Source organism: Polyodon spathula, chromosome 2 (genome assembly GCF_017654505.1).
Source record: "Polyodon spathula isolate WHYD16114869_AA chromosome 2, ASM1765450v1, whole genome shotgun sequence".
Classification (NCBI taxonomy): domain Eukaryota; kingdom Metazoa; phylum Chordata; class Actinopteri; order Acipenseriformes; family Polyodontidae; genus Polyodon; species Polyodon spathula.
The window spans coordinates 43,544,105-43,560,361 of NC_054535.1; the positions used below are offsets into that span (position 1 = coordinate 43,544,105).

The window sequence follows — 16,257 nt, forward strand, 5'->3', positions numbered from 1 at the left end:
TACTTGGTAGAACCACCTTTGGCAGCAGTTACAGCTGTGAGTCTTGGGGTACGTCTCTACCAGGTTTGCACATTTGGATTGTGCAATACTCGCCCATTCTTCTTAGCAAAATTATTCAAGCTCTGTCTAGTTGGATGGGGATCGTTGGTGGACAGCAATCTTCAAATCTTGCCACAGATTGTCAATCAGATTCAAGTCCGGGCTTTGACTGGGCCACTCTAGGACATTCACTTTCTTGTTTTTAAGCTACTCCAGTGTTGCTTTGGCTGTGTGCTTGGGGTCATTGTCCTGCTGAAAGGTGAATCTGCGTAGCAGTCTCAAGTCTTTTGCAGACTGAAGCAGCTTTTCCTCAAGGATTTGCCTATATTTAGCTCCATCCATTTTGCCCTCTACCCTGACAAGGGCAAATAGTTCAATTTTTGTTTCATCGGACCACAGAATCTTTTACCACATCTTTTCAGAGTCTCACACATGCCCTTTTGAAAATTCTAAGCAGGATTTTACATGGGCTTTTTTCAGAAAATGCTTCTTCCACAGAGGACAGATTTGTGGAGTACCTCAGCTTTTGTTGACACGTGAACAGTTTCTCTCATCTCAGCCATGGAACGCTCAGGCCTCTTTGTGGCTTCTCTGAGCAATGCCCTTCTTACCCGGCTGCTCAGTTTGGGAGGACGCCCTGCTCTAAACAGATTCTGGGTGGTGCCGTATACCTTCCACTTCTTAATTATTGACTTCACTGTGCTCCAAAGGATATTCAATGCCTTTGAAATCTTTTTATACCCATCCCCTGATCTGTGCCTTCCACAACTTTATCCCAGAGTTGTTTTGAAAGCTCCTTGGTCTTCATGGTAGAATCTTGGCTTTGAATGCACTACCCAACTGTGGGACCTTACAGAGACAGGTGTATTTAATCTGAAATCATGTGAACCACTTTTATTGCACACAGGTGGACTCCATTTAACTTGTGTGAATTCTGAATGCAATTGGTTGCACCTGAGCTTAGTTAGGAGTGTCATAGCAAAGGGGGTGAATACTGATCTCTCTCCCCCCCCCCCCCCATTTTTTCACACATTGAAAGTGTTGAGTAGGTTGTGTAAATCAAAGGGAAAAACTGCCATTTAAATGCATCAAGATTTCAGGTTGTAACACAAAACTGTGAAAACATCCAAGGGGGGTGAATACTTCCTATAGGCACTGTAAATCATCATTGAAGTTGACATATTTATAGGACACCGTTCCACAATCAGCTTCATCCATGTGCAGTAACCTATATGGCAGCAGCTTCAATAAATAACTTGTGGATAACTTCCAAGCTACGGGGAAGCTCTAGGGTTTTTATTTTCACTTTGTCAATATTTGATCTAATGTCGTATTGAAAGTGAATGTAGATACTTTAATTTCTTACCATTTAATATGATATGGTATTTGTTTTGTATATTTGTTCTACTGCAGGTTGTGTTTGGATCATTAGTGTGCCATGATTAATAGATGTTATATTAATAGGATTGTTTTTCAGCCACTTTCTACTGTTAAACTATTACTATTAAAAAGGTGATGAAATGTGTTAAATATCTTTTGACTATGTGCAATACATGAGTTTTGTTTAGAAGCTGCCCTGATTACAGAAATAGGAATTTCCTTAAGAAGTAGTTATTAAGTCTGGTAAATAATAATCCATACAGGCAAACCATTTAAGTTTCTCCAAACAGTTGTATTTCCAAATCCCCCCTTTAACATGCTGTAAGCTGACGGGCATCACTTAAAAAGGAAAATAACCTGTTAAAAACATGTTCATTGCATGATGAAATTCTGCCTATTGCACTTTTTGCTACCAATCAATGATCACAAGAAAGATTCTTCTGACAAATCTAAATTTAGATAAGTACGCATTTTACGAAGGCTGATTTGTTTGCTGATCTTGGCTGTTTTTTTTTTTTGGTTTTTTTTGAGTCAACAGTATAGGCTGAGACATGGATCAATGTGTAATAAGATTAAATTGTATTCATTGTCTGATCAAATGAAATGCTGTCCCTTCTTTACTTACAAAATGAATGTTATTTAATCTTCCTTAATATAAGCACTAGCCTGTGTAAAACGTGCAGATAAGCTTTTCGATTGTCTGGAGACGCTGTCTCATTATCATTGATTGATACTGAAAAACTGTAGAGACAAGGCAGGCAATGCCACCATACAATTAACAAGTTCCTTTCTGTTTTAAGTGATACCGGTCTTAATTTGGAAAGAAAACTATTTGAAGAAGCTTAAAAGGGATCGGCCCCACCCCCAGCCTACCAGTAATTTTAACCCTGACATTCGCCTGTTTTGCTGAAGGAAAAACGCATGTTTAACAATGTGTTGTTTTTCTTCTATTAACTTAACAGCTGTGAAAGTAAAAAAACCTTATATAGCTATCGCACCTATGCAACAGATAGCACTCATCTTAAATATGACTACTCCATTGTCTCTTTTTTTTCTTAAACTTTGCAGGATTAAATATACTACTTCTACAATACATTTAAACACAGAAATAAAAGTAAGGGATCACCAAATTCAAGAGATTTATCCTGCCTCTAAGGCAGCTTATTAGATATGTTTTAAAGAAAGGTTAAAATAAAATGAGGGTCTTTTTTGTAATTCTTTTAAACTATTTGTATCATATACAGCACTCAACTATCAATGTAAATCATTTTTTGAAGCCATTAAATTGGCACCTGGAGACCTGAAACTACTGTATCTCGTTATCATTATCTTAAAGAAATAAAAACATGAATTTCATAAAATGTGAAAGTAACCAATTCATAAATTATTCAGTATTATTCTGTATTCACTTCAGCTCACCACGTGTATTACTAGAGGTTACATGTGGTGTAGTGAATATAGTATTATTTCAATAGAAAATATGTTTCCAAATACTTCTTGTCATATTTTGCATCCCCTCCTACTGTTGTTGATACTAATGGACTATTTGATGCACAAAGTGTTCAAACCACGACAATTGTACACATGGCAAGGTCATGTGACATGGCAGCATTGATTTCCACAATTGTCATCTTTAGCTACATGCAAAGCAAAGCAGTTTGCACACAGCTGTACAAATATCATGGATAACTGAATAATTCCAACACAATGGTACCTGTATGAGCTGTTATTGTTAGCCTACAGTAGTCTAACCTCTTCTGGCAGCGAGAGTGATGATTCAGATAAGGATAGCCACCAGTTTGTTTTAGCAGGAGCCAGTGGATAAACCCGCCCACAATTCTCTGAGATTGGTTGCAAATATTAATGTTGACTGTTCAGTAATTCTCCAGATTTGTACGCGCTGTACAGTCACTTTTTAGAGCTACCGGTTTTTCAACATTCCCTTCAGTCAAATCAAGCGTCATTGTACTGTAATAAGTTGGATATAGTAGGAACACAGCAGCCTGCATAGAAAAACAACATTCAGTTACTGGCGCGACGATGTTCTGGGGACACTGGGACCAGTCTTCCAAAAGAGGTGCTGTCCTGTCCAAAACGAGACATCTGGCCATCTTAGTTATGTAGCATGCAGAGTTACAGCTTTGTTTTTTCACTCATGTGACCAGGAAAAGAAATCCACATGTTTCACAATAATATTCTAGGGGTATTGTGTGAAACAGCAGCAACAGAAGTTACATTAATGTGATTTTATTCCTGAATTCCACAAGCCAAACCATCATTTAGAGATATCTCAAATTTATTTACATATACAATCTCTCTAAATATTTGTGACATATCTAAATTATTTCCAAATCTCTAAATATTTGAAGATATCTTCAAATATATCTTTGAATATTTAAAGATATCTGTAAATCATTTTAAGATCTCTAAAATACATTTACAGATAGCTTTAAAATTAAGCTTTAAATGAGATATCTAAAATGCATTTTGCAATATTTGAGATATCTTTAATTCAATTTAAAGATATCTCTAAATAACTTCCTGTTCATTTAGAGATATGTCTAAAACAGACAAGCAGTCCATTCAAAACATGGAGCATTCTCACAGGAAGTCATCCACAGTAGGGTCCTGTTTTGATCTTGTTTGGAAGTTTAAATCTTGCAAGATATCATAGCCAACCAAGTTTAATGGAGGTGGGGTTTTAAATACAGATGTGTAAGGTAACTGAACTGGACCTCATAAAAATCAGAATTGATGAATACAAGATTTAATGACCAATAAAATAAAATAAAACATAATAAACACTAGTTACATCAACAATGGGTAATGTTGACCATATAAGGACAGCAATAGCTGCAAGTTCCAGTACATAAAGACAGAACTCTGTTGGATATTACGTTTACTGTCCCTCACCAAAGTGTCAGAGGGGGAAACTAATCACTTCTTTAAATAAATCACAGACCAGTTAAGGAACAGGGAGATGACTAATGGTTGACAGCTTTCCAAAAGGTTTGCCAGCTCATCCACACCTGCTAAGAAAACCAGGACTAATGATGTCATGACCAGCTTACTTGATCAATTAAAGACCTTTAGCCATGGTGTCGGAAATGTGTTTAAAATACAGGAGTATATACTGCAAACACCCACTGAGGAAGTGTTCCAGTTCTGACATGTGGTGCTCAACATTCTAAATCTGGACGGACGGCATTACGAGAAGACCTAATCACCACTGATTATTGACTGCAGGAAATTTGAGATGGTCAGAGGAGATTCAGGGTTCATCGTAAGGATTAAGTACAGTGCCTATAGAAAGTCTACATCCTCTTGAATTTTTTTCACATTTTGTTGTGTCAGTGCCTCAGAGTTTCATGCATTAAATGAGGATTTTTTTTCCACTTATCTACACATCATACTCCACACTGTTAAAGGGAAAAAAGTTTTTATTGAGAAAAAAATTATATATTAAAAAATACAAATCTGAAATGTCATAATTGGATAAGTTTCCGCCCCCCCTGGAGTTAATACTTGGTGGAAGCAACTTTGGCAGCAATTACAGCTGTGAGTCTGTTGGGATAGGTCTCTACCAAATTTGCACACCTAGATTTGGCAATGTTTGACCATTCTTCTTTACAAAACTGTTCAAGCTCTGTCAAGTTCCTTGGGAGCGTTGATGGACAGTAATCTTCAAGTCATGCCACAAATGTTCGATTGGATTTAGGTCGGAGCTCTGACTGGGCCACTCAAGGATATTTACCTTTTTGTTTCTTACCCGCTCCAGTGTAGCTTTGGCTGTGTGCTTTGGGTCGTTGTTATGTTGAAAGGTGAACTTCTGTCCCAGTTTCAGCTTTCTTGCAGAGGGCAGCAGGTTTTCCTCAAGGACTTCTCTGTACTTTGCTCTATTCATTTTCCCTTCCATCCTGACAACTGCCCCCGTCCCTGCCAATTAGAAACATCCCCATAACATGATGCTGCCACCACCATACTTTACAGTAGGGGTGGTGTCCTTTCGGTGATGCGCTGTGTTGGGTTTGCGCCAAACATAATGTTTTGCATTTAGGCCAAAAAGTTCCATTTCAGTTTTGTCAGACCACAAAACTTTTTGCCACACTGCTACAGAATCTCCTGAGTGTTTTTTGGCACACTTCAAATGGGATTCAAGGTGGGCTTTCTTGAGTAATGGCTTCCTTCTTGCCACCCTACCATACAGGCCAGATTTGTGGAGTGCTTGGGATATTGTTGTTGCATGCACACTTTGACCAGTCTTGGCAATAAAAGCCTGTAGCTCTTGCAAAATTGCCATTGGCCTCTTGGTAGCCTCTCTGATCAAACTCCTTCTTGCTCGGTCATCCAGTTTGGAGGGACGGCCTGATCTAGTCTTGGTGGTGCCATACACCTTCCATTTCTTAATTGTCTTGACCGTGCTCCAAGGCATATTCAAGGCTTTTGATATTTTTTATACCCATCCCCTGATCTGTGCCTTTCAACAACTTTGTCCCGGAGTTCTTCTGAAAGCGCTTGGCGCTCATGGTTGAGTCTTTGCTTTGAAATGCACTACCCAGCAGAGGGAATCTACAGGAACTGCTGAATTTATCCTGAAATCATGTGAATCACTACAATTTAACACAGGTGGAGGCCACTTAACTTTGTGTGTGATTTTGAAGGTGACTGGTTACACCTGAGCTAATTTAGGATTGCTATTACAAGGGGGGGGTGGACACTTATACAACCAAGCTATTTCGGTTTTTATTTTTAATTAATTTTCTACAAATTTGCAGAATATTTTTTTCACTTGGAAGTTGTGGGGTAGGATGTGTAGATAAACGGAAAAAAAATATTTTAATGAATTTTAATTCTAGGCTATAAGGCAACAAAATGTGAAAATTTGAAAGGGGGTGTAGACTTTCTCTAGACACTATGTACATGTATGCCCTGGTTAATAGCATTACTATGATAACCTGGATTGACAGCACAGCAAACGAGTTTTAACTGTAAAGCAGTACTATAGTACAAGCGATATGCGCTTGGGCCCTAGTGAAGAGGTGATGGACCAGCTCAGTCTCTCAACCTTTATCCATCACATGCAAATATAAAACATGATATTCATACAGAGCTCTAAATGGACAGGCAGTCCATTCAAAACATGGAGCATTTTCACATGGTTATTTACTAGCAATTTCTTAAGCTCTATGACACAAGGTCTTGGGGAATTACTGGCTTTAGTACAACAGTCACCACCCCACCAAGTCTTGGTTTTATGTTCTTGAAAATTTGACCCGATACTCAACTGTGATATTTGAGCAGTGCATGCTATTCTGTACACCACATGGACATCATTTGCTGTAGGCCTCCACTATGAATTAGCCAAGCTTCAAATAAAGCCTAGGCACCACTTGGAAAAGTGATGGCCCCTCAGTGGTGGTGGTGGGGAGGGCACGAGTATATACCAAAATAAAATAATTCTGAGCCTAATCTTACTACTAACCTGTAGTATTAGTAGTATTGTAATACTGTTGGATGATGCAAAACCTTTGGCCATGTCTGTACTATAGGGACCCAAGTAGTTGAAAGGTCACTGTAAATCCCTTCTTAATACAAACCACTGCAAGATTACAACTTGAAGGAGGTTCCAAACTATGTGGCATACATCAGTCTAATGTCTGACTTCAGAGTGCTCCGGCAGCTGCCTCATAAAATTTTAAGTGACAGGTGTCCCAAAACAAAATTCTACAGTGTGGTATGTTGCACACAGTTCTCAGATCTAAACAGCTTCACTGTCTTGCCAAGACAGTTTTTTTTTTTAATGTATTTATTTATAGAATGTAAACCTGACTTGGAATAGGAGGGGGGTGTCTCAGAAAGACACACATAGCTCATAGCAACAACCACTGAATAAGAAGGGAAATACCCAAGGTCAGGACAGACAGCTACACATCCTTTAAAACACAAACAGTATTTTAATGAAACAACTTTGCTTTGAGAAAAATAAGAATTGTTCTTATTTTACAAATAACCTCAAAATGAACACAAATGCACAAAAAGCGCAGAGAAGTGGAGTGGTTTAATGCACATTTGTTTTGTCTAAATACCTACATCCTGGCTCCTCTTCAGTAAAAAACAAGTTTATATTGCAGTGAGTTTGTTCTGCTATATCTACATATTAAATACACCACAGCAAGCACTTTGGTCATACATTTTCATTAGCACAAATCTGAGAGCTAAATTTAGTATATGGCATTTTGTTTTTTGTTTTGTTTACTACAATCAAGTAAACCACAGTACATAGTACACGTCCTAATTACTGTCCCAAGTGTTTCTGTGTGTTATGCCATCACATTTTTTAAATGGTCAGTTTGAGAAATAAACTTTGGTTTCCCCTGCAACAGCTGACCCTGCTTTAGTATAAAACTCATGCTACCTACTGTTTTACATAATGGTAACTGTGCTCTTAAACTACTGTGCCTGCTTCTTTTGAAGAGATATTATCAGCTCATTATCTAAGTATGGAATCTTGTGCAATTAAATCATACTTAAACTCCTGATAGTAAACAATGTAACTAAAATCTATTATATCTGAAATGCAAGACGCAACAGACAAAAAAAATCTATTTGTGTTGACTCAAAACTTTATTTTGGCACTCTACGATTTGACTGGCGAAAGGCAAAAGTTGTTTGTTTGGAGTTCACAAAGATAACTTTTTTCAACATTGGTGCGATAACCTTTTCACTTCCTTGTTTATTTAATTATTGCACTTTTTGCTGCATTACAGTCCTTCATTAATTATTTTCTTTATTTTCAGTTCCCAAGACATTTTGTTAATGGCACATGTGCAATACACAAACCTTAAGTGTATTTTTATTTGTTGTTCTAGTTTTGAAAATGTAACTTAATTTTAAGCTACTTTTTTTTTTTTTTTTTTTTTTTTTTTTTTTTTACATAACAGTACTCACACGTTTGGTCACCATCACGACTTTTTGCAAGAAACTGGGGTTCCCGTATTCTGCTGGTGTTAATACAGCACCTCTCTGCACTTACAAGTATTTTTATTCGATCAAATTGTTACCGTCCTTCAGTTTATAAAACACGTGACATGCGTTTTTTGTTTTTATGCAGACCGACGTCATGTCACATTAGTAAATATTGGCACTTGCTTTTAAAGGGAAATGCAGCATTTTTGTGCCAAAACCCCTAAAAAACAGCAGTCAAAATGTTTTGGTTTTTTTTGCATTTGTAACCATTTTAGTCGCAGTCTGGAGCGCTGCATCATATTTTCTCATTTCTCTGTGATTCAGTGGTACAAACAGATTAATACATTACAATGGTGCGACTGAGGGTCCATTGTTTTTTGAGGAATCATATCGTCATAAAGAACTGTCGGTGTGTACTAGTGACAAGGCTGTCACATACCAGCAAAGGCACATGTACTACAGATTGAAAACCACTGCACTAGACGAGCTCAAAGCAGATTTAACAAAACAATTATGACAATTACCCCAATTCCAGATAAAGATGCCATGATATTATTAAAAGTTACATTGGATAATACTGATTCATTATGCTTTATCTAATTAAATGCTAGTGTCGGTTCTTCCTCTGTTAAATACATTAATATTATTTATTTTATTTCAATTGACCTTTTAGTCCTATCTCTATTTAAAACAGTTGAGACAACATTTTATCAAGAACTGTATTTCAATTCTAATACATCAATGTTACTAGGTTCTCGTCCAAGACTAGAGATGCTTATGCATAGAGAGGCAAGGGTTTCCATCTGCTAACCAAGGCTTTGACAGCAGTTTCTTACCCTTCTTTGCACAACAATTCCTGTTACCTGTAACACAGGAAGTGAATCTCCAGTGTAGTGGCAGCAAACAATGGCTTCACTACTGCAAAGTGAACAAAGCCTGAAAAATAAAAGATCAACAGCAAAATAGCAAGGGACTTCATTATAAAAGATTATTTAATGTCATTATAGCAATGACGGCACAAGCTAAATTGTCTGTCTACATTTATTATAAGAGCCAACTGCTTCAGCTGTCATTACCATAATGTGTTAGTGTTACCATAATGTGTTAGTGTTGGCCTTGTAATTCTGCCTTCCCCACCTATAAATGTAGAGTAGGTGGGGCTGCCAGAGTTGAAGGTTCACACCGTCACATGACTGAAATGGAATGACAAAGGTTGTTCAGTGCTGGCACTTAAAATTCTCCACACAAGGTAACTTGGAACAGCAGATTTAACCACACAGGGTTTCAAACTTGATGCTTTGCCTACTCAGATTAACGACTAAGAGGAAAAATAAAAGGATTGTATTGGAATTGCTTGCATAAATCAAAAGCTGGCTAAAGGTTCAATTTTTGGAGCATCGGAATATGTGGCCTCGTACACGATGAGCACTTATCGACCGTGTATTGTTGCCTTATTGCATTCTGTTAACTTGTTCTGGTAGTTAAAAAAAGCAAGATAATCAACATTCCTACACATGTACGTGTAGTCCTAAATTGTCCCGTTTGAATGCGTGTGGCAGAGCAAAGCTCTGCCCTTTATAAATTGGCAGGGATGGGGTTAAATTCCCCTACCTGCCTGGCTTTATTGTGTTCAGGTGGCTGGGGTTGATTAGTTGATTAGCATAATTAACAATCAATCAGCGCCCAGCCACCTGACATAAAAGGAGGCCTCAGCTTCCCATTAAGGAGAGGAGGGAGCTGAGGAAGCAAGTTGGTGGTTGTGTGTTTGCTGTTTTTTGGTTTGGTGAATATTTTTGATCCAGTGAAGGCCTTGTCCAGCCTGGAAATCTTTATTTTTGTAAGTTGTGTTTTGTTATTTGTGTTTAAATATCTTTATTTTTGCCCTTGTGCCCTTTTATTTTGTGTTTTTTTTGTAATAGTATTTTTTTGAACTGCAGTCTGTCTCTGGGCCTCTACCCACTCGCCAGTCTGTCACAATGCGTAAACAGTGTATTGTGTTAAGTGTCTTCATACATGACTTATTCAAGCTGCATGGGACTGCCTTAGGCTATTATCAAACTTCCTGTAATTACAAATTCTTGGGACATAACATGTACAACTATAGAGAAGCAATCATACCAAAGACAGGGTCTAAAAAATACAACCAATACAAACTCAGAGGTACGCTAACTGCAATACAATATGGAAACGGAAATGACAAACTGGAACACTAAGAAGCAGCTACCTAATGGAATTGGAATCTTTACCACAACAAAGTTTTCCCTACAGAATTAATGGATCTTTTAATTGAAATTATAACGCTGATGTTAATGATATTGTAATGTTGCTGGCATACCCTCAATGACATGCTTGAAAATAAAATTAAGTCACTGTATACTCCTATATAATATTTTTTGGGGGAAAAAAAGGTGCAAACTTTTCACTGGAGCCAAGGCAAAGTAACACATGTTGTTTTACAGTATTTTTTTTAGTAGAAAGTGAAAAGAAAACAGACTGCTGAAATAACTGCTGGTGGGAAAACAACAAATGCAAGACGTTTCAAAAGGCAGTAAAAACAGAACTGCCACAGAATCAGAAAAAATCTCCTGTTGTATTACTTTGCCACCCTGCTGTAAATGTTTGCTCAGAAGCCTTATGGTGCCAGCTTTAATCCTGGAGCAAAGTGGAAAATAAAAGCTATAGTTCTTAAGCCACAAACCAAAATGCAGGTGGTTTAATAAGTTAGAATAGTTATCTGGATATGTTAATATCTGTAGTCCAGTACACAAACTAACCGAGTAAAGGAGTTTAAACACCTTTATGTTCTCTTAAAATGTCTCCCATGACTATTTAAGAGGTATAGGAATAAAAGTACTATGTACTTAAAGTACTACAAATTCCCCATGTGCAAGCACACAACCCGACTGGAAAATACTTTTCCTGTGTGTAAAAACATTACAATCACTATTCATAATTGCATTAACATTAATAAAGATACTCACTTATTAAAATGTTGCACCCCCGTTTTCTCATTCTTTATTCCGTTTTTAAATGCGAAAGTAAGGACTTGGTGGATTTAAAAGCTTCACAGCAAAACACTGTCAATTAAACAGATTGTATTATTGTAGTATACATTTAATTTCACAAACATTGAAATTTCAATGATTGTAGATTAAAAGCACTAAGGACGTTCTACTAGTAAGACCAGACCGTGGTATAAGTAAAAGGTATACTATAATAACAATACTGTAATAAAAATAGTACAATCAGTTTAATTTACAGGGTGTATTGATGTTAACACAATTACGAATAGTAATAGTGTATCCATCATAAAAATATGTATTATAACTATTAAAAGATTAGCCGCTTACTTAAATGTTGTACCTTTGCCTCTGTACCAGCTGCACTGTATCCTGGTAGAACCTACAGCACCCTCAACGCTATAATATTACAATGACCTCACAGGACTTATTGACTGTCCCATTTGTTTGTCTTATGTTTCTGCATTGCATAATGTTTTGTTGTGTCATGCTACTAGCTAGCAGGGAGGGAGTGTTGTCTGTCCGTGTTCACCAATCCTGGACAAGAATTTGTACCCTTGGAATGCTGGCGAGAGATTGGGGTCCAAATGGCATGCCCTGGATTGGTGAAGGCAGGTGGAGGGCAGGGTTTTTTTTTTTTTTTTTTTTTTAAATTTAGTAAAATCGGCCGTTGATTTTACCCGGTTTTTCTCCCAGTTTTGAAATCTCCAATTGTATTTTAGGCTCAGCTCACTGCTACCACCCCTGCACTGACTCGGGAGCGGTGAAGACGAACGCACGCTGTCCTCTGAAGCGCGTGCCGTCAGCCGGCCGCTTCTTTTCACTCTGCAGGCCCGCCATGTAGCCCACCCAGAGATATACTGTCGGAGGACAACACAACTCTGGGCAGCTTACAGGCAAGCCCGCAGGTGCCCGGCCAGTCTAAAGGGGTCGCTAGTGCGCAGTGAGCCGAGGACATCCTGGCTGACCTAATTTACATGCAACATTATAATATGTTATTTAAGGAAAATCATATTTTTCTAAATATTGTACCATTTACTAGAAGAGGGGGAGCCACGGAAAAATAATTCTCTGGAGGGGGACAAAGCTAAAAAAGTTTGGGAACCCCAGCACAAGTGCCCAGAATCTAACATCACTTTATCTCTTTTGAAATCCCTCACTCCTATAAAACCATTACTTTTATTCCACCTCATATTTCACCATCCCCAACCCCCTAACCACTTTCTGAACTTTTCAACCCATTACATAACTTTCCGTAAATACATTCAGCTAAGATAAGCTCTTCTTTCCCCTCAAGCCAATTGTGTTTAGCTAAGCTTTTGTTGCTGTGCAACATTAACAAGATCATCTCTAAAAGCATTCAATAAACTTTAAACATTTTCTGCTTATCCATACAATTTTTCTTCCGTCATTCTTTCAATATACATTGGCAATGGTTTACTACTGCTTATAATGAATTGCATTTGAGAAGGAAAGAGGTCAATAAATTGTATCCCAAAGATTAAAAAGGCATTTTCTGGAATGTTCTTTCTCTCCTTTAAGTCTTTCCATTAATTTTTCACCACACTGCTTCACTAGTAGACTCCCTAGATTTGTGCTTGCCCCTCCCTCTGTCCTCTCTGACAGCACCTGTCACAACCTGCTAAAGAAAACATTCCACTTTGTTATAAATCCCCTGATTACCCTCCTGTCTGTCCAGAATGAAGGACAAATCATCAAATGGTGGCATTCCATTCCATAAGATAAGGAAGTTAACTTTGAATTATGTTGAGGTGTAATTTGACTGCAGCTTTGCACCATGTGATTAAACCTACTGTCTGCTGTGTCAGTGCTGTGATTTTGTGATTAAAAACAGTACTAGGAAAAGGTAGGCTGTGTGACCTACACTGACACTATGTGCATGCGAAGCTATGTGAAATTCAGGACTGCCGTTCCGAAGATGAAGGGGACAATAGTATACATGGGCATCAATGTTAAAGCCTGTACTTGACAGTACTGTACAACTGTATTTAAGGATTATCGAGAACATGTGATCACTATATGGCAGTAATATTAAAGTTAAAAGTTGGTGATTTTGCCATGAAGCACTTACAATACTGTCTCAGCAAACCAAAACACAACAACATGCATAGAACTTTTTGCACAACATAATATTTCAATCATCTTTGACACAGTATTTGCTTCAGCGCAATAAATAAACAGCACAAAAAATCATCAAGGACTCTTCCAGAACTTAAGAACCCAATCATAATATATTTGGGAATACAGTACTAGGAAACAATAATATTTGTTGCTTTCTCTTTTTTTTTTTTTTTTTTTTTTTTCTTTTAAATGTCTTTAGTGTTCCACTAAGGATTTTTACAGCTCCAGTATAACTGAGGATCACAGAGAACATGACAATGCTCACGAAGCACTTACAAACACAGTGGTGGTCACACAGAAGTATTTTCATGGGATAAAATGGAAGTAGCATGAAATTAAATTTAACTTGTGGGTAGTGAAACTGATGAATTTGGCATCTTGCTCAGAAAGTGGACAGATGTGCCTGACTTGATCAAAAAATATTGTAGAATTATAAACCACCAGAGAACACCTTCACTGGTCAGCACAATTCAGTACCACTGAATCGTACATGCCTGTGTTTCCAAAGGTGATTTGTTTTGGTGCTGGTTTCAGCTTTTTTGTTTGTGTTTAGAATACTCATAAGTTGCCCTGCTGGACTGACAGCGGCAAAGGAACTGATAGTACAGCGCTGGCTCCCACCCCATAGACTACCTATACAGCACTGGTTGTCATATTTTAATGACATTGTTATGTTGTAGCTATCTACCGCCAGTAAACATGGCAAAGAATTCCACCTTAGAGACTGTGGGGGGGGGGGGCTGAGATAGGCAAACTTTTGACCTAATTGTCACTGGGAAGGAAAGGTGGGTATTGTTGGGGTTCGTTACCTACCATTACCTATTTTGTGTGTCAGATTTTTCTCATGGGGTCCGGGGAGGGATGGGGAGGGGGGAGAAAATTGTTAATCAATGTATGTAGATATGTTGTTTTTGGTTGGTATAAAATATATAAATCATATATTAGGATCTATTAGAAGCCAAAAGAACTATAGAAACAAAACAATCCCCTGTATTGATGACATCTTTTGCTTGCACTGCCAGCTGGCTACAATTGACCCTTTAGCGCAAACACGAAACTGAGGTAATTTTGCACTGCTTCCCGAACCAGATGTCTGATTTTGACATGTTTTAGGGGCTAGAGATTAAAAATAAGAATTCTTACCATGGAAAATGCCCTGCCTACACAGACATGCATGCTTCACCAGGAAAATAAAACATTCCTGAGAAGAGCCTGAGAAGTTAAATCATTGATACAATTAGTTGTAAAGTAGTCTTACAGTCTAGAATTGATTTATTTACTTATTTTTAATACAGTACTTCTGTTTTTAATAATTTCATTTTTCGGTGCTTATTTTGAGCTATTTTCAAGTTTTATGTAGATACCCCGACATCGCTTTTTTTTTTTTTTTTGGGGGGGGGGGGGGGGGGGGGGGGGGGGGGGGGGGGGGGGGGATGGACAGAGCCTGTCTCGGACATTTTATTGTATGGGGTAACATCCCCCTTTGTAGGGGAAGACATCCTGGTACTGTGGGACGAGTTACACACACTGTAATACATATCACTACATATACATATATATATATATATATATATATATATATATATATATATATATATATATATATATATATATATATATATATATATATATATAGTCACCTTTTTACTTGCCACACAGGCTCTCACGGGTTCTTCTCCCTTCTGAATCACGACCCAACACACAGGATTCTACTGAAACAGCGCTCACGCGCACTTTTAATAAACACCAAATGAAATAAACACAAAACAAACACCTAGCTCCTATTTGGAGCACTCACTAAACATAAACAGGAACCTAACTATCACGCAGGACGGCTAAACCGTTTACCTGCCACAAACATTCAAAAACACCCTTACACAATACCTCAATACGACTGCTCACTCACACAGTCGGGCTCTTCTCTCAGCAGCAGCCTGGAACAGACTGGCTGCCTCTCTTAAATACCCTGCACCTGGCTCTAATTTACAATTACCACCAGGTGCAGGGGATTACTAAACAATAAAACAATTACCCAATTAAACCCCATAACACCCAAATGTGCATTCTCACAAGGTTTTTAGCAGGGAAGGATTTTAACCCCCTCCCTGCTATCTCACTATATATATATATATATATATATATATATATATATATATATATATATATATATATATATATATATATATATATATATATATATATTAGACACACACACACACACACACACACACACACACACACACACACACACACACACACACACACACAGTGGCTCTCAAAAGTATTCACCCCCCTTGGACTTTTCCACATTTTATTGTGTTACAACATCGACTCAAAATGGATTTAATTAGGAGCTTTTGCCACGGATCAACACAAAAAAAGTCCATAATGTCAAAGTGAAAAATAAAATCTACAAATTGTTCTAAATTAATTACAAATATAAAACAGAAAGTAACTCACTGCATAAGTATTCACCCCCTACGACACACCTAAATAAGCTCTGGTGCAACCAATTGTCTTTAGAAGTCACATAATTAGTTGAATGGAGGAAAACCTGCTGAAGTCTGCAAAAGACCTGGGACTTGGGAGAAGATTCATCTTCCAGCAGGACAATGACCCCAAACATACAGCCAAATCCACACTGGAGTGGCTTAAAAACAAAAAGGTCAATGTCCTGGAGTGGCCTCAATCCAATTGAGAATATGTGGAA

The 16,257-nt window shown here is 37.8% G+C and overlaps 1 protein-coding gene across 4 annotated transcripts in view; it reads right to left on the minus strand.

Moving 5' to 3' along the window:
• The window catches only part of LOC121296876 (rho GTPase-activating protein 10-like), an 80,574-nt gene that overhangs the window by 56,257 nt on the left and 8,060 nt on the right, over window positions 1-16,257 (minus strand). The window lies entirely within an intron of this gene.